This window comes from Schistocerca piceifrons, chromosome 1, assembly GCF_021461385.2.
Source record: "Schistocerca piceifrons isolate TAMUIC-IGC-003096 chromosome 1, iqSchPice1.1, whole genome shotgun sequence".
In the NCBI taxonomy this organism is placed as follows: Eukaryota; Metazoa; Arthropoda; class Insecta; order Orthoptera; family Acrididae; genus Schistocerca; species Schistocerca piceifrons.
Genome location: NC_060138.1, coordinates 833,421,939 through 833,441,267, shown reverse-complemented (window position 1 = coordinate 833,441,267; position 19,329 = coordinate 833,421,939). Strand labels below are relative to the sequence as shown.

General features: G+C 43.9%; 1 pseudogene; it reads left to right on the top strand.

The window, feature by feature from the left end:
- The first annotated feature begins 7,986 nt into the window (after window positions 1–7,986).
- Window positions 7,987–8,104, top strand: LOC124725823 (annotated as a pseudogene).
- The last annotated feature ends 11,225 nt before the right edge of the window (window positions 8,105–19,329 follow it).

Genomic DNA, 19,329 nt, shown 5'->3' with positions numbered 1-19,329 from the left:
AAGTCCGTTAGTTCCGCCGAGCGCCCCATTCTGCTCTCTCACGATGTCTAATGACTACTGAGGTCGCTGATATGGAGTATTGTCGTAGATCGCTGCACACTGTACCTAATATGAAAAAGTATGTTTTTGGGGCTGTCCGTATACTTTTGATCACAGTTTATCTTGTAATCTACTTAGGCGAACTACTAAAGTGGCAGAAAAAAACATTCGAAAAAATTAATCCCTCCGAAACCAGAGTCAGTCACGGACTAAATTTCCAGTCTCAAAATGATAATAATAAGAAACAAAAGCCAGAACGTCAGGCAACTAATCCCATCTAAGGTTTATGCGACAGGGAAGTTTCTTCCTTAGCCGCCATTCAACTGCAGGAATTCAGAATGTAGAAGATAAAAATAAGAACGTCTTCCTTCCATCTATCTGCAACAAAACTTATCCAAACAGTACCCGAATTCGTCCGACCGCTGTGGCCGAGTGGTTAAAGGCGTTTCAGTCTGGAACCGCGCGACCGCCACGGTCGCAGGTTTGAATCCTGCCGCGGGCATGGATGTGTGTGATGTCCTTAGGTTAGTTAGGTTTCAGTAGTTCTGAGTTCTAGGGGAGTGATGACCTCATATGTTGAGTCCCATAGTGCTCACAGCCATTTCAACCAGCACCCAAATTCTCCAAAATAAATAGTTCCACCACAGAAAAAACTACAACTGACTGAAAAGGACCATGCTCTCCTGTAGCCCGCTAGCTACCACTGAGATGGAACGAAACGTTAAGAGAAATGTACTACTTCATGTAACTCTCGAATAACGTTTATGGAAGTAACTTCACTACGTATTTTCGAGAGTCGTAAAAGAACGGATCGGCAATAATTTCATCTTAGCAAAATTGCGATTAATGTTAGGACATAACTTGAAAAAAAAAAATTACTTTGTAGAAGCCCTGAATCTTGGACTCTATTCAGGAGAATTTGTCATTAATTGCCGCAAGTACCATTCGATACAACGTTAACTCAACTCTTGTTGATTTTTGCACTTCAGCACACAACCGATTTTGTTATACTTCTTATTTTGTCAATAAATGTGATCTGAATATATTACCAAGTACGTGAATGGCGTCAAATTTCAGCATTGTACATCTGTTCACTTGTTATATGCCCAATACTACATAAAATATAATTCATATACGTAATTTCAATAGTAGACAGTTATCTTTAGTAACTGTCATTGCAATAGACATTCTTGTCTATGTACATACCTCAAAAAATGTTTTTCATCAGCTCGGTTCCGAGAGTTCCGGAACCTGTACATAAAATAGAATAGAGGTCAACATAAACATCATCTCCGCCCTTTTCATTGCTCACAAAAACCACATATTGCATGTTGTACCACCATACAGGGAGACCTTCAGAGATGGTCCAGATTGCTTACACACCGGTACCTCTAATACCCAGTAGCAAATCCTCTTGCACTGATGTATGCCTGTATTCGTCGTGGAATACTGTCCAAAAGTTCATCAAGGCACTGTTGATCCAGATTGTCCCACTCCTCAACCGCGATTCGGCGTAGATTCCCCAGAGTGGTTGGTGGGGCACGTCGTCCATAAACAGCCCTTTTCAATGTCTTCCATGCATGTTCGATAGGCTTCATGTCTGGAGAACAAACTGGGCACTCTAGTCGAGCGATGTCGTTATCCTGAAGGAAGTCATTCACAAGATATGCACGCTGGGTGCGAGAACTGTCGTCCATGAAGACGAATGCCTCGCCAATATGCTGCCGATATGGTTGCACTATCGGTCGGAGGATGGCATTCACGTATCTGACAGCCGTTACGGCGCCTTCCATGACCACCAGCGGTGTACGTCGGCCCCACATAATGCCACCCCAATACATCAGGGAACCTCCACCTTGCTGCACTCGCTGGACAGTGTGTCTAAGGCGTTCAGCCTGACCTGGTTGCTTCCATACACGTCTCCGACGATTGTCTGGTCGAAGGCATATGCGACACACATCGGTGAAGGGAATGTGATGCCAATCCTGAGCGGCCCATGCGGCACGTTGTTGGGCACATCTGTACCGCGCTGCATGGTGTCGTGGTTGCAAAGATGGACATCGCCATGAAGGTCGGGAGTGAAGTTTCGCAACGTGTATCCTGCTACGCACAGTTTTAGTCGTAACACGACGACCTGTGGCTGCAAGGAAAGCATTATTCAACCTGGTGGTATTGCTGTTAGGGTTCCTCCGAACCATAATCCGTAGGCAGCGGTCATCCACTGCTGTAGTAGCTCTTGGGCGGCCTGAACGAGGCATACCGTCGACAGTTCCTGTCTCTCTGCACCTCTTCCATGTCCGAACAACATGGTTTTGGTTCACTCCGAGACGCCTGGACAGTTCCCTTGTTGAGAGCCCTTCCTGGCACGAAGTAACATTACGGACGCGATCGATCCGCGGTGTTGCCCGTCTAGGCATGGTTGAACTACAGACAACATGAGCCGTGTACCTTCTTCCTGGTGGAATGACTGGAACTGATCAGCTGTCGGACCCCCTCCGTCTAATAGGCGCTGCTCGTGCATGGTTGTTTACTTCTTTGGGCGGGTTTAGTGACATCTCTGAACAGTCAAAGGGACTGTGTCTGGGATACAGTATCCATAGTCAACGTCTATCTTCACGAGTCATGGAAACGGGGGTGATGCAAAACTTTTTCTGATGTGTGAATTTATTATGTCGTGAAAGTGCATGCTTGTTTGTGAGAATGTTACTTGACCCATCTCAGAATGACACAAGAGGAAAATTAACCGCGTGACAATTTCATTGGTATATCCATACAAAGTTGAAGTTTCAGGAGTTAATCAGCATCTAAGCGGGCCTAGTATATTGAAATAATTTTTGATCAGGAAGGTTCAGTTGTGATTACGTTGTGCGCTGATGTTCCAAGTGTTCTTGACAGTATGCTGGACACTTACTGTTTGAGTATTATAAACAGTGAGATGAGAATAATAGCTTTGGATATTATAGTCAGTTAGCGTAGGACGTGTTCAGGCGTACGTCAACGAGTTTCAGAGTTAATTAATATTTGTGAGACAGTGGCAATTAGTCCAGCCCTGTATAGTCGTAGTAGCCGTTAACGAAAGACAGTAGTTAGGACCGTTGTAGAATTCGCCTGCTCAATGCTTTATCACCTTTAGTACCAGTATCTCCTGTGTTACCCATGGATTTCTACGTGTTTTTACCTACGTGATGCTCTGATACCTTCCCTATCCCATCTCTCAAAGCTATCCATTCGTCTTATATTGTGTTCCTTTCCCATGTTTCAGTCGAACGTTGCGTACGCCCCTTCTGAAACTCTCGGCAACCTTTGGTTCTTTCAACTTAACTAAACCTCATATACTTAATTTCCTAGCATTTTGCAATTTCCTGAGTTTTAATCTACAGTTCATAACAGTTAAATTATGAACAGAATCCACGGCTGCCCCTGGAAATCACTTGCAGTAAAGAATCTGTTTCCGGAATCTCTATCTTATCATTCTGTAATCAGTATGAAATCTTCCAGTGTCTCCAGGTCTCTTCCAATTACACAAAATTCCTCCATGGTTCTTAAACCAAGTGTTGGCACTGATTAAACTGTGTTCTATGCAAAATTCTACCAATCGGCTCCCTCTTTCATTCATTTCCCCCAGTCCATATTCATCTACATTTTTCCTTGTCTTTCTTTTCCAACTGTCAAATCCCCGTCTCCCATCACAATTACATCTTCCTCTCACTTAAGTGTCTGAATAATTTCCTTTTTGTTCAAAAATGGTTCAAGTGGCTCTGAGCACTATGGGACTCAACTGCTGAGGTCATTAGTCCCCTAGAACTTAGAACTAGTTAAACCTAACTAACCTAAGGACATCACACACATCCATGCCCGAGACAGGATTCGAACCTGCGACCGTAGCGGTCTCGCGGTTCCAGACTGCAGCTCCAGAACCGCGCGGCCACTTCGGCCGGCTTTCCTTTTTGTTATTATACAGCTTTTCAATCCCATAATTATCTGCGGAGCTAGGTGGCACACAAACTTATGCTACAGTGGTGTGTGTCTGACTTGGCTGCGGTAATGCGTCCACTATACTGTTCATTGTTTATATTTATTTTATTATCCATTACTAGATCTAATACTATATTACCGCTATTTGACTTTGTGTTTATAAGCCTGTACTCACCTGATCAGAAGTAGTGTACATATTGCCGTCAGACTTCATTAACCCCACCATAGTTACCTTCAGCCTACTCATTTCCCTGTTTAAATTTTCTAGCCTGCCTGCGCGATCAAAGTATCTGACATTACACTCTGCGTCCAGTAGAGTGCCATGTCTGTTTTTCCTGATGACGACGTCCTTCTGAGTAATCTCCTCCCAGAAATCCGAATATGGTGACTATTTTAACTCGGGATTATTTAACCTCCGGAATATTCCAGCCAAGAGGATTCCATCATACCTTAACCATACAGTAGAGTTGCAAGCCCTAGGGAAAAGTAATGACTGTAGTTTCCCGTTGGTTTCAACAGTTCGCAGTATCAGCATAGCAAGGGCATGTTGGCTGATGTTACAAGGCGAAATCAGTCATTCCTCCAGACTGTTGCTGCCGCATCTTCCGAAAAGGCTGCTGCCCCTCTTTAGTATCCAGTGGTTAGGATAGTCTTACGTCTCCACTGACACAACTCCGTTCTCTTCGTAGCTATGATGCGGATAATTGTATTGTAGAGAATATCAAGCCCGAGCGTCTCCGTGAGGTCCACTGTTCAAAGAGGTCCTTATAAATGTTAAGTAATTATATTCAAAAATCACTTCAGTTCGTTAAAAATTTGTTAATGTTTTATTTCTTTGGTTTATGAAAAACGCACGAGTCTTACTTAACAAGCAAATGATTCACTTCTTGGCGTACTATCAGTAATCTAAAAAGACTGTATGACGGTACAAGACAGTACAGCAGTTTAAGAGTTTAAATTCGATCTACATCGAGGTCATTAGAGAGGCCAATATTAGCGCTGCTATTACTCTTTTGCTGTTACACCAGCACAGTTTAGTTACAGTGTTCCAGTAGTCCTACATTAGTGAAATATTTCGGGACGTCTTCAAATTCAGCCTGAAGAATCACTACAGGTAATTACGGATCGGCAGCGTTCTGCAAAGCTCCAAACGCAGCCAGGCAGCCCCGCAGCTGAAGTGCCGCGTTTAACGACGTGACAGCTCCCGCCCCTGACTGCCGTGTTGGCTGAAATTTTTCCGGAGAGCAAATTTCGCTGGCGCAACGGCCGACTCATTAACGAAGCACTGTTTGGTGGGGGCGACCATCGAAAGCTTATTGACGACACTCTGCCGGTATATTGAAATTTTAATTACGCGTCGATGTTGGCTTCGTTAGCGCTGTCACAAATGGCAAGTGAAGTGGCAGGCACCATCAAATGTTCGTGGCAAAAAAAAGGAGTTTAGAACTCGAGTGCGGAGGAGACCCATTCACAGTGAGCCGGGCATCCCAGTGGGGGATGGCGAAGCGTCTCCCCGTGGAGAACAGCGGCCTGAAACGACTCCTAATAATGAAACAAGGCCCCTGGAACGGTTTTCCGGCTGCGAAATCCGATGCGTAAAGCAATGAACACTGGAACTCCTTCTGTATAAATTGACAACGAGCGAAAGTTGTTTAAAATGGAGGATTATCATCTAGAAGCGTCGTGTGTTCTAAAGTTGAATACTATGAAAAGCTTTAGATGAATTCATTGACATGTAATCAAGTCACCATACTATGGCGGGGAGTGTCAGGTTTCTCTAGGACATGTCCCTCTTCCAGTTGTAAGCTCCAGTATCAAATTTCTCTGGTTTATGGCTCGTCATCTTTCCGCATGATGTACGTATAGGACATTAATACACTTTGTACGTGTGCACACAGTCAGTCTGTAATAAGGCTCGTCAGTAAGTAATTTTACTTATTTTCCGTTTTAATCGGTAAGGATGTAATTTGGTCTTCGTAGCATCGGTGAGCTAGAAACATGCAGGGGTTTTGTACGTAAAGAACATCAACTGCGGGCTCAGCTAGAGCCACTATGCTGCAAACAGTTCCCATATTGTGTGGTGGGTAACGGTGGAGAATCGGCGAATAAGACGCGTGGGGTCGCCTTATCAACACGGTATAATATGAAGATTATAGGTACGTAAGAAATCTTAAAACTAAAACTCTTTTCTCCTTTTTTTCTTATTTTCAAATTTATTGGCTTTCGGAACGCGCCCGTACAACCATGTCAACACTGGAAATGTCCTCCTGCCTTCGGATGACAACCGCTATCCGAGCATGCATATCATATTTCTAAGAGGGAGTTCATGATATTTAATCATTCTGTGCGAATATGTGGTGGATTGTGCAGCAGACGCAGGTATCTGGCGAGCCCAGGATATTTGAATTTCGGATATATAGTATGTGAACAAAAGTATCCGGACATTTGGCTGAAAATGACTTATAAGTTCACTGCGTCCTCCATCGGTAATTCTGGAATTCAATATATTGGCCCACCCTTACCCTTTATGACAACTTCCACTCTCGTAGGCATATTTTCAATCAGCTGCAACCCATTCTTCAGCACTGAAGAGAGATATCGATCGATGTCGGTCAGTGATGCCTGGCACGAGGTCGCAATTCCAAAACATCCAAAAGATGTTCTATAGGATTCAGGTCAGGACTCTGTGCAGGCCGGTCCATTACAGGGCTGTTATTGTCGTGTAACAACTCCGCCACAGGCTGTGCATTACGAACAGGTGCTCGATCGTGCTGAAAGATGCAGTCGCCATCCCCGAATAGCTCTTCAACAGTGGGATGCAAGAAGATGCTTCAAACATAAATGTAGGCCTATGTTGTGATAGTGCCACGCAAAACAGCATGGGGTGCAAGCCCCTCCACGGAAAACACGATCACACCATAACACCACCGCCTCCGAATTTTACTGTTGGCACTACACACGCTGGCAGATGACGTTCACCAGGCATTCGCCATACCCACGCCCTGCCATCGGATCGCCACATTGTGTACGGTGATTCGTCACTCCACACAACGTTTTTACACTGTTCGATCGTCCAATGTTTACGCTCCTTACACCAACACGAAGCGAGACGTCATTTACCGACGTGATATGTGGCTTATGAGCAGCCACTCGACCATGAAATCCAAATTTTCTCACCTCCCGCCTAACTGTCATAGTACTTGCAGTGGATCCTGATGCAGTGGATCCTGCCTATTACATATTACAACCCTCTTCAATTGTCGGCGGTCTCTGTGAGTCAACAGACGAGGTCAGCCTGTACTCTTTTGTGCTGTACGTGTCTCTTAACGTTTCCACTTCAGCACCACATCGGAGACAGTGAACCTAGGGATGTTTAGGAGGGTGGAAACCTCGCGTATAGACGTATGACGCAAGTGACATCCAATCACGTTGAAGAGTATATATATATATATATATATATATATATATATATATATATATATATATATATATATATATATATATATACGAAATAACCACAACTAAAAACTGGTGGAAAAATAATAAATTGGAAATCGACAAATCTGTATTCAAAGGCGCCGCACTCAATCTAAGCACCCCAAAAATAGCAACTTAATGGCTACCTAGAGTAACAAATTAAGAATAGCATGCTTATAGATTGACTAGAATAAAGGAATAAATAACACAAACACGGCTTCTGACGGCCGACAAACTGTGTTGGGCTATTGAGCAGTGATTAATTTAAAATAGCTGCAACATACGCTAAACAGGATAGTGGCGTACTGAAAGACAAGCGTCGAGTAAGGACCATGGTCACCCGGTAATCAAAACTAGCAGGCTTCCCTTACATAGCAGACGTGCCAACACATCCGTTCGTACCCCAGAATCAACTAGTGCAATATACATCATTGACATATTTCAAATAATATTTTAAAACAACATACTTAAATACCTTTGTTTACCACAAGCCTTGGCAACGGCCTTGCCGCAGTGGATGCACCGGTTCCCTTGAGATCACCGAAGTTAAGCACTGTCGGGCGTGGTCGGCACCTGGATGGGTGACCATCCAGGCCGCCATGCGCTGTTGCCATTTTTCGGGGTGCACTCAACCTCGTGATGCCAATTGAGGAGCTACTCGACCGAATAGTAGAGGCTTCGGTCAAGAATACCATCATAACGACTGGGAGAGCGGTGTGCTGACCCCATGTCCCTCCTATCCGCATCATCCTCTGAGGATGACACGGCGGTCGGATGGTCCCGGTAGGCCACTCCTGGCCCGAATCCGGAGTGCTTTTTTTACCACAAGCCTTAATTACACTACTGGCCATTAAAACTGCTACACCACGAAGGTGACGTGCAACAGACGAGAAATGTAACCGACAGGAGAAAGATGCTGTGATATTCAAACGATTAGCTTTTCAGAGCATTCACACAACGTAGGCGCTGGTGGCGACACCTACAACGTGCTGACATGAGGAAAGTTTCCAACCGATTTCCCATACACAAACAGCTGTTGACCGACGTTGCCTGGTGAAACGTTGTTGTGATGCCTCGTGTAAGCAGGAGAAATGCGTACCATCACGTTTCCGACTTTGATAAATGTCGGGTTGTAGCCTATCACGATTGCGGTTCAATGTATCACGACATTGTTGCTCGCGTTGGTCGAGATCCAATGACTGTTAGCACAATATGGAATCGGTGGATTCAGGAGGGTAACACGGAACGCCGTGCTGGATCCCAACGGCCTCGTAACACTAGCACTCGAGACGGCAGGCATCTTATCCGCAGGGCTGTAACGGATCGTGCAGTCACGTCTCGATCCCTGAGTCAACAGATGGGGACGTTTGCAAGACAACAACCATCTGCACGAACAGTTCGACGACCTTTGGAGCAGCATGGACTATCAGCTCGGAGACCATGGCTGCGGTTACCCTTGACGCTGCATCACAGACAGGAGCGCCTGCGATGGAGTACTCAACGACGAACCTGGGTGCACGAATGGCAAAACGTCATTTTTTCGGATGAATCCAGGTTCTGTTTGCTGCATCATCATGGTCTCATCCGTGTCTGGCGACATCGCGGTGAACGCACATTGGAAGCGTGTATTCGTCATGGCCATACTGGCGTATCACCCGGCGTGATGGTATGGAGTGCCGTTGGTTACACGTCTCGGTCACCTCTTGTTCGCATTAACGGCAATTTGAACAGTGGACGTTCCATTTCAGATGTGTTACGACCCGTGGCTCTACCCTTCATTCGATTCCTGCGAAAGCCTAAATTTCAGCAGGATAATGCACGAACGCATGTTGCAGGTCCTGTACGGGCCTTTCTCGATACAGAAAATGTTTGACTGCTGCCCTGGCCAGCACATTCTCCAGATCACTCACCAGTTGAAAACGTCTGCTCAATGGTGGCCGAGCAAGTGGCTCGTCACAATACGCCAGTCATTACTCTTGATGAAGTGTGGTATCGTGTTGAAGCTGAATGAGCAGCTGTACCTGTACACGCCGTCCAGGCACTGTTTGTTTCAATGGCCAGGCGTGTCAAGGCTGTTATTACGGCCAGAGGTGGTTGTTCTGGGTACTGATTTCTCAGGATCTATGCACCCAAATTGCGTGAAAATGTAATCAGTATAATATATTTGTCCAATGAATACCCTTTTATCATCTGCATTTCTTCTTGGTGTAGCAATTTTAATGGTCAGTAGTGTAGTTAACAGGTTGGGCTGTGTTATTGAAGCCACGCAAATGAGGCAGCAAGGTGTACAATTCTACATTGCCATTTAACGCCCGTCGTGACGAGGAAAAGGAAGAATCCAGCTAATTAATTGAAAGTCACTACTTGGATCCAGTATTTGGCGATGCTCTCAAAATCAACAGACAAAGATGAGAGTCAAGTTTACTCTCGCAAACAGCACACGCAGAACACGAGCATAAGGTGAATATTAAATAAACTGCTCCTTGTTCAATCATTTACACACCGATGAAACTAATAATCTTCGCCGAATTACTGTTAACGCCGGAATGCCCAGTTGCTTGCAAATAACACAAAATAATGGTCAAAACGTCTTACTTTAAGTCCGACGACATCCTTAGCATACGAATTTCAATGAACAACCAGTCCTCATCCCCTTTGATCCATCTGCGACCAGGACAGTAACATTGGCTGCTGTCACGGCCTTAACGATGCATCACACCTGGCACGAGTCACACCAAACATCAACAAAAGTGGGTAGCCTCCTGTACGCTCCCAGACGTCCACAATTGGAGTTCCTCCTCCACACTGACGCTCTCCCTGAAACACGGCAGGCAGCCGGCCGCAGCAACGCCACAGCGCCCTCTGGGTAGGGTAAGGAAATAAAAGAGTGCGAAGCGGAAATTTCAAAAGTAAAGGGTGAAATGCAGAGAGGAAACGCAGAGAACAAACCGTGAAATTTCGTCACGGTTCACACCTGACCACGTTTGAAGTCCGTGAGTTCCACAGAGCGACCCATTCTGCTCTCTCACGATGTCTAATGGCTTATGAGGTCACTGGTATGGAGTACTTGGCAGTAGGTGGCAGCAAATTGCACCTAATATGAAAAACGTATGTTTTTTGGGGTGTCAGGATACTTTTGATCATATAGTGTAGCGTAAGAGCTGTTGACTTATTGCGAGACGGGCCAGGCTCTGTCAATGAAATCTGCTAGCGCAGTGCTAAGAGACAGTTCTTGCAGCCTAGACAATGTTTAGACAAACGGGTGTTGCCGGGAAAGTGACTAGAAGCGGAGCGTTGGAGTAATAGGTGCAATTCTATAAATAGCTGTAATTTGGGAAGCAATTTCATTGGCAGTCCTGCAGTTCTACCGGTCCGTTGGGGCTAAGTCAGAAGAGGAGACCATATAGAGCCACCAGTAACCGTCACGAATACGAGTATCAGCGTCCAGCACCAATTCCAGCTTCTGGACTTAACGCCACGGCGCAGCTTCCCAACCCAGGTTCACTTCATCACCAAGTCAGACCGTTGCCTAGAGTGCAGTGGGTCGTTTCCCATGAACGGCAGCCACCTCGTACCATTGCGGTGTGCGTGTCGCGGCGCTAAGCGCCAATGGACGTTGGGACACAGTCATTCATAGCAGAGCTGGCAACCTTGGCAAGATGCCCGACCATCTTTGTGTGCCACTGATGCAACGTGTTTGTAGCGCGACCCACGCAGTGGGGTCAAATACCACACACTTTGCGTAGGCGTCAGCAAAGCTGGACACACGCGATGCTGCCAACTGTCTGGTCACTGGTTGGCATCCCGCCGGTCACCCAGCTATGCTGACTTCTACTGGGGGCGGTACTACTCCGCACCGACGTAACATAAATGTACGAGTAAAATAAGGTATTCATTTGGGCAACCGAGTCTCTTTGGGCCTCCGCTGGCCTACTATCCCATCTCAACCTTCCGCCACCTGCCATCATACATCATAGATTACAGCCATCTGTCCACCGCAGGGGTTGATTATAGAAGCATCGTATTGTACTACTACGTTAAAATCTCAAAAAATCTACTCATTATCAAAATAATTTCACTAAATACGTTCGAGACTTGTAGCAGGAACGGGTCGAATGTAATTTCAGCTTAGATACATAATGAGATGTACTGGGTGATCAAAAAGTCAGTATAAATTTGAAATCTGAATAAATCACGGAATAATGTAGATAGAGATGTACAAATTGACACACATGCTTGGAATGACATGGGGTTTTATAAGAACCAAAAAAATGCAAACGTTCAAAAAATGTCCGACAGATGACGCTTTATCTGATCAGAATAGCAATAATTAGCATAACAAAGTAAGGCAAAGCAAAGATGATATTCTTTACAGGAAATGCTCAATATGTCCACCATCATTCCTCAACAATAGCTGTAGTAGAGGAATAATGTTGTGAACAACACTGTAAAGCATGTCCGGAGTTATGGTGAGGCATTGGCGTCGGATGTTGTTTTTCAGCATCCCTAGAGATGTCAGTCGATCACGATACACTTGCGACTTCAGGTAACCCCAAAGCCAATAATCGCACGGACTGAGGTCTGGGGACCTGGGAGGCCAAGCATGACGAAAGTGGCGGCTGAGCACACGATCATCACCAAATGACGCGCGCAAGAGATCTTTCACGCGTCTAGCAATATGGGGTGTTTTTTTTTTAGGTTCTAATAAAACCCCATGTCATTCTAAGCATGTGTGTCAATTTTTACCTCTCTATCTACATTATTCTGTGGTTTATTAAGTTTTCAAATTTGTACTGACTTTTTGATCACCCAGTATAATAAAAATATAATGTTTACTCTACAGCAAACTTGAATCTTAGACTTGATTCAGAAGTACTTTTGTCATTCATTGCCTTAAGCACTATTCTATACTATGAAAACCCAACTCTCTTTCAGATGGCTCTGAGCACTATGGGACTTAACATCTGTGGTCATCAGTCCCCTAGATCTTAGAACTACTTAAACCTGACTAACCTAAGGACATCACACAACACCCAGTCATCACGAGGCAGAGAAAATCCCCGACCCCGCCGGGAATCGAACCCGGGAACCCGGGCGTGGGAAGCGAGAACGCTACCGCACGACCACGAGCTGCGGACTCAACTCTCTTTCAGCTTTCCACCAATATACACAACCAATTTGTCTCTAGTTCTTATTCTGGCATCAAATCTGAGTCCCTTACCGGTTACCAAGTAGTCGACACACACATGAGTAGGAAGTATACACCTATTCACTTGCTATTTACGTAACGTTTCATGATACGTAATTGATATACTTGACCTCATAGTCGTTTTTCAGTAGGAAACAGAAGAGAAGGAGAATAAACTAGGCGAAGAGTACTGAAGTTTCCGACTTTGGCCGCAGCCAGCGTCATGGTCACAGTTAGAATGCAGTGAGACAGTTCAGTCTTGAGAGTCAATGCGGCTGATTATAGTACGGCAATGTAGAAACATATGACATAGTACTGATGTCCTAAAATCAGGAATAAACATGTTGCACCAATAGAAGAAAGCCATCAATATACGTTGTTACAAGCTGTTTTGTAGGAAATTACTTTCTTGACCAACTTATTTTTTAATATTTGTACGTCCACAACGTTATGATTCAGTGTAGGGCACTAACAAACTTAACTTACAAGCAAGTTCGTGACTACTGCACCCTGAACCACGGAAGTCACTTGTGTATAAACTTCCACTTACACTGCGTCAAAGTAAACCGTGGGTTCGCAAATTGCTTCACCTTCTCTGATGATAATCTATGCCTTCCACTCTCTATCTCTCTCTACGTAGAACAGTAAACATAAGTTGAAAGTTATGCTGCTGATATAATAAACTCAATATAAACGAACCACACAGTTCATTACAAAGAGAACTGAATTAGAATTTAAATACGAACGCAACATGTGTAAAAGCGATCTAGATAGTTTTATAATGTTTCCACGAGTCTCGATCAGAGATGCTAATCGCTATGTGTCGGAATGGACAATGCTCTGGCTGTAGGAGACACCAGCATACAGACATTCCCGCTGCAGCTTACGCAGATGGACGCTACTCCCGGGGTCCCGCACGTTGTCCCACGCGGCCGCTGAGAGTATTTAATTGAGAACTTCCTAGGTCACGCCACATGTTTGATCCCGAACGTTTCTCAAGCCAAGAAGTTATTGTTTAAACCCGGTGAATGAAGGAACTGTCACCTTGAAAGATATGGCCAATGATCCTCCTGTCTCGGTTAAAATAAAAAACAAAAATCCGAGATATGTAACACCTTCACGTACTCTTCTGACGTGAGATACATTCACCTAAACCAAGAGATGTATTTTGGTGTCGTCTTGGTATCCTCACATCACTAAGGAGCCTCGCATATCTACTCAGCATTGAATGTTTATTTAAAACGAACATTACCCGGAAACCCAGAGTTTATGAGGAAACTGACTTCTACGATAGGTCCTGGACATTGTCGATCCGAAGTCAGCAAATAAATGTAAAGTACACTGTAATATTCAGCTACTCGTGTTCGGGGATTTGCAGGAACTAAATCTGGCATGTCTCTGTTACAATCCCAATTTTATCCTCACCGTCTCTTTAAGATTGGTATGTCGATCGAAGGATATTCGTAAAGTCCGCTCTGAAACTATTTGTTGGTCTTTTGTAAGTGGTTTTTCGCTAAGTATTACATGTCTTTTAGTGAACAATTGCCATTTGATGGATCTGTGCGTACAGTGGTGGATTAGAAGTCACATTTGAAAATCGAGCTGTATAGATTCTGTTACGCATACAGGCAACTTTTTGAATTTCGTCCCTTGACCACGTCCTCGCAGTCTTCCTTTTGTAAGCGGTAGGGAAACTAGAAAATCTGAAAAGGGAAATCCAAAGGCTCAATCTAGATATAGTAGGGGTCAGTGAAGTGAAGTGGAAGGAAGACAAGGATTTCTGGTCAGATGAGTATTGGGTAATATCAACAGCAGCAGAAAATGGTATAACAGATGTAGGATTCGTTATGAATAGGAAGGTAGGGAAGAGGGTGTGTTACTGTGAACAGTTCAGTGACCGGGTTGTTGTAATCACAATCGACAGCAGACCAACACCGACAACGATAGTTCAGGTATACATGCCGACGTCGCAAGCTGAAGATGAACAGATAGAGAAAGTGTATGAGGATATTGAAAGGGTAATGCAGTATGTAAAGGGGGACGAAAATCTAATAGTCACGGGCGACTGGAATGCAGTTGTAGGGGAAGGAGTAGAAGAAAATGTTACAGGAGAATATGGGCTTGGGACAAGGAATGAAAGAGGAGAAAGACTAATTGAGTTCTGTAACAAGTTTCAGCTAGTAATTGCGAATACCCTGTTCAAGAATCACAAGAGGAGGAGGTATACTTGGAAAAGGCCGGGAGATACGGGAAGATTTCAATAAGATTACATCATGGTCAGACAGAGATTCCAAAATCAGATACTGGATTGTAAGGCGTACCCAGGAGCAGATATAGACTCAGATCACAATATAGTAGTATTGAAGAGTAGGCTGAAGTTCAAGACATTAGTCAGGAAGAATCAATACGCAAAGAAGTGGGATACGGAAGTACTAACGAATGACGAGATATGTTTGAAGTTCTCTAAAGCTATAGATACAGCAATAAGGAATAGCGCAGTAGGCAGTACAGTTGAAGAGGAATGGACATCTCTAAAAAAGGCCATCACAGAAGTTGGGAAGGAAAACATAGGTACAAAGAAGGTAGCTGCGAAGAAACCATGGGTAACAGAAGAAATACTTCAGTTGAATGATGAAAGGGGGAAGTACAAACATGTTCCGGGAAAATCAGGAATACAGAAATACAAGTCACTGAGGAATGAAATAAATAGGAAGTACAGGGAAGCTAAGACGAAATGGCTGCAAGAAAAATGTGAAGACATGGAAAAAGGTATGATTGTCGGAAGGACAGACTCAGCATACAGGAAAGTCAAAACAACCTTTGGTGACATTAAAAGCAACGGTGGTAACATTGAGAGTGCAACGGGAATTCCACTGTTAAATGCAGAGGAGAGAGCAGATAGGTGGAAAGAATACATTGAAAGCCTCTATGAGGGTGAAGAATTGTCTGATGTGATAGAAGAAGAAACAGGAGTCGATTTAGAAAAGATAGGGGATCCAGTATTAGAATCGGAATTTAAAAGAGCTTTGGAGGACTTACGGTCCAATAAGGCAGAAGGGATAGACAACATTCCATTAGAATTTCTAAAATCATTGGGGGAAGTGGCAACAAAACGACTATTCACGTTGGTGTGTAGAATATATGAGTCTGGCGACATACCATCTGACTTTCGGAAAAGCATCATCCACACGATTCCGAAGACGGCAAGAGCTGACAAGTGCGAGAATTATCGCACAATCAGTTTAACAGCTCATGCATCGAAGCTGCTTACAAGAATAATATACAGAAGAATGGAAAAGAAAATTGAGAATGCGCTAGGTGACGATTAGTTTGGCTTTAGGAAAAGTAAAGGGACGAGACAGGCAATTCTGACGTTACGGCTAATAATGGAAGCAAGGCTAAAGAAAAATCAGGACACTTTCATAGGATTTGTCGACTTAGAAAAAGCGGTCGACAATATAAAATGGTGCAAGCTGCTCGAGATTCTGAAAAAAGTAGGGGTAAGCTATAGGGAGAGACGGGTCATACACAATATATACAATAACCAAGAGGGAATAATAAGAGTGGACGATCAAGAACGAAGTGCTCGTATTAAGAAGGGTGTAAGACAAGGCTGTAGCCTTTCGCCCCTACTCTTCAATCTGTACATAGAGGAAGCAATGATGGAAATAAAAGAAAGGTTCAGGAGTGGAATTAAAATACAAGGTGAAAGGATATCAATGATACGATTGCTATCCTGAGTGAAAGTGAAGAAGAATTAAATGATCTGCTGAACGGAATGAATAGTCTAATGAGTACACAGTATGGTTGGAGAGTAAATCGGAGAAAGACGGAGGTAATGACAAGTAGTAGAAATGAGAACAGCGAGAAACTTAACATCAGGACTGATGGTCACGAAGTCAATGAAGTTAAGGAATTCTGCTGCCTAGGCAGTAAAATAACCAATGACGGACGGAGCAAGGAGGACATCAAAAGTAGACTCGCTATGGCAAAAAAGGCATTTCTGGCCAAGAGAAGTCTACTAATATCAAATATCGGCCTTAATTTGAGGAAGAAATTTCTGAGGATGTACGTCTGGAGTACAGCATTGTATGGTAGTGAAACATGGCCTGTGGGAAAACCGGAACAGAAGAGAATCGAAGCATTTGAGATGTGGTGCTATAGACGAATGTTGAAAATTAGGTGGACTGATAAGGTAAGGAATGAGGAGGTTCTACGCAGAATCGGAGAGGAAAGGAATATGTGGAAAACACTGATAAGGAGAAGGGACAGGATGATAGGACATCTGCTAAGATATGAGGGAATGACTTCCATGGTACTAGAGGGAGCTGTAGAGGGCAAAAACTGTAGAGGAAGACAGAGATTGGAATACGTCAAGCAAATAATTGAGAACGTAGGTTGCAAGTGCTACTCTGAGATGAAGAGGTTAGCACAGGAAAGGAATTCGTGGCGGGCCGCATCAAACCAGTCAGTAGACTGATGACCAAAAAAAGCAGCTCTGTATGTGGGAATAATCCATTATTAGTGACGGCTGGTCATTCAACATGGATTGAGAATATCAGATGCGATTCATTGTCGCTAAGGTTCCTCTCTGTACCCTTGCAGTATTATTTAATTTCACTCAATGAACTGGCACTTACAGGAAACGAAAAGCGTATGTCGCACTGACTGGAAGTATCTCGAAATAATTGTTAATTTGCTTGAGGAGCACGTTACAACAACTACAACAGTTTTGCCTAACACACTATACGTGAAATTCCACTACTGCATTGGCGGAAGGACCAGCGGCTTAAGTTTTGGTTTCTTTATGTCGTGGTTGCCCTCACATTTAAGTTAATAGCTTAGAATGAATTTGTTCATTTCCAAAACATTACCTACGTTAAAAGCAGACCGTTAGTCAAAATCCGCCAACAGACTTACTTCGTTGATTACATCGGTTCTCGTTAGATCGCTGAAGTTAAGCAACTTTGGGCGTGGCCAGTACTTCGATGGTAACCGCCTGGGTACGCCACGTGCTGTCGGCTGCTTTCCCTTTGCCTCTCCGGGAGAGAGGAGGTGGGGGTGTCGGTGTAAAGTTTCTCATCACCAGAATTCGCGCATACGTCCTGGAATAAATTGCAAACCTCTCCACAGTGTCTCAAGAAGTGAGAACATGTGACAGCTGATGGTGATTCGTCCGTTGGATAGTGACGTTAGGGTTGGTGGCCTCTCTGATGTTATTGGGAAGGAGTTGGCTACGTGACGGTACCAGGTTCTAACCCTTTCCCTTCTCTCATAATTATCGAACACAATCATGATGCTACACTACGCATACACGCATTGCTTAAACACACAACTCTCACGATCAGCGAAGGATAGATACCGCTGCGCGGAGGACAGAAAAACATTTCTAATTTAGGCGGCTGATCCTGCCCTTCGGAGCCTCCCAGCCAACAATTCCATACGACTTCACTTTATTTTTATCAGTAAAAATGTAAAATGCCAATATTAAATTACGTAAACAGTTTTTAAGCACTTGATGTTCATGTCACAGTGGTTATAATATACGGAAGTCTTTGTCACGTGGTCAGTGCATAAACGTTATACAGGGAGACCGGCCGAGTGGCCGAGCGGTTCTAGGCGCTTCAGTCCGGAAGCACGTGGCTGCTACAGTCGCAGGTTCGAATCATGCCTCGGTCATGGATGTGTGTGATGTCCTTAAGTTAGTTAGGTTTAAGTAGTTCTTAGTCTAGGGGTCTGATGACCTCAGATGTTAAGTCCCATAGTGCTTAGAGCCAATTATACAGGGAAATTATTTCGTTCATCAAGTGGAAAAGACTGGGGTATGTTGTAACCACTCTTATAAACTAGTGTGATTTCAACATAATGCTAGAAAAGATTCGTATACTTTATACCTATTTCAAATTTAACGTAGGTAATGGTTTGAAACTGAACAAACATATTCGAAAATAGTCGGCATTTGCTCAAATATGAAAGCAATTAATAAGACAGAAAAATACACAAAAAACCTATAATAGATTTTGTGAATACTAAGTTAAGCTGCGACGGATTTCATATCTGTTAAGCTGTTGCTCCAATAACACAGAGTTTACGTACCAACAAGTAATTAGTCAGTATTTTACTTATAAGTCTATCAAGGAAGAATTTCTGAATGTGTGTGAGAAGAACTACTGATTTATTCAGCATAGTGTGTGACCGCTCGAGGAAATGGAGTCTATGGTGTCTGCTGTTACTAAATCTCATTTAGCTGCTACAAATGAAATAAGGTGGCTCTGGGCCTTGTTGTCCACCTGGGATTCTGATTCCAGAACAGCTGTAATTATGCGGGTACAAGCTGTTCGATATTCCCTCGTTAGGGGGGTCGTTAGTGCAGCTTATTACCGGGTGCGGTAGTGCGGTAATATAATACTGGCCACGCGTTTGGACGGTCTCGTTGTTCGACTACCGATTGCGTCTTCGCGACCTAAATCCCACTGCATAGGGCTACATACGTCATTCGTAGCTCGTGCTTCATTTTTTGTAATTAGATTCACCAATAACGTTAAGTTATATTACATTTCTGTTAATAATGAGCTTTGTGTTGAGGAAACTTGGAATGAGAAGGAACACTGTTAATGAACATAAAGAAAAAAGCAACACTGATTATGATT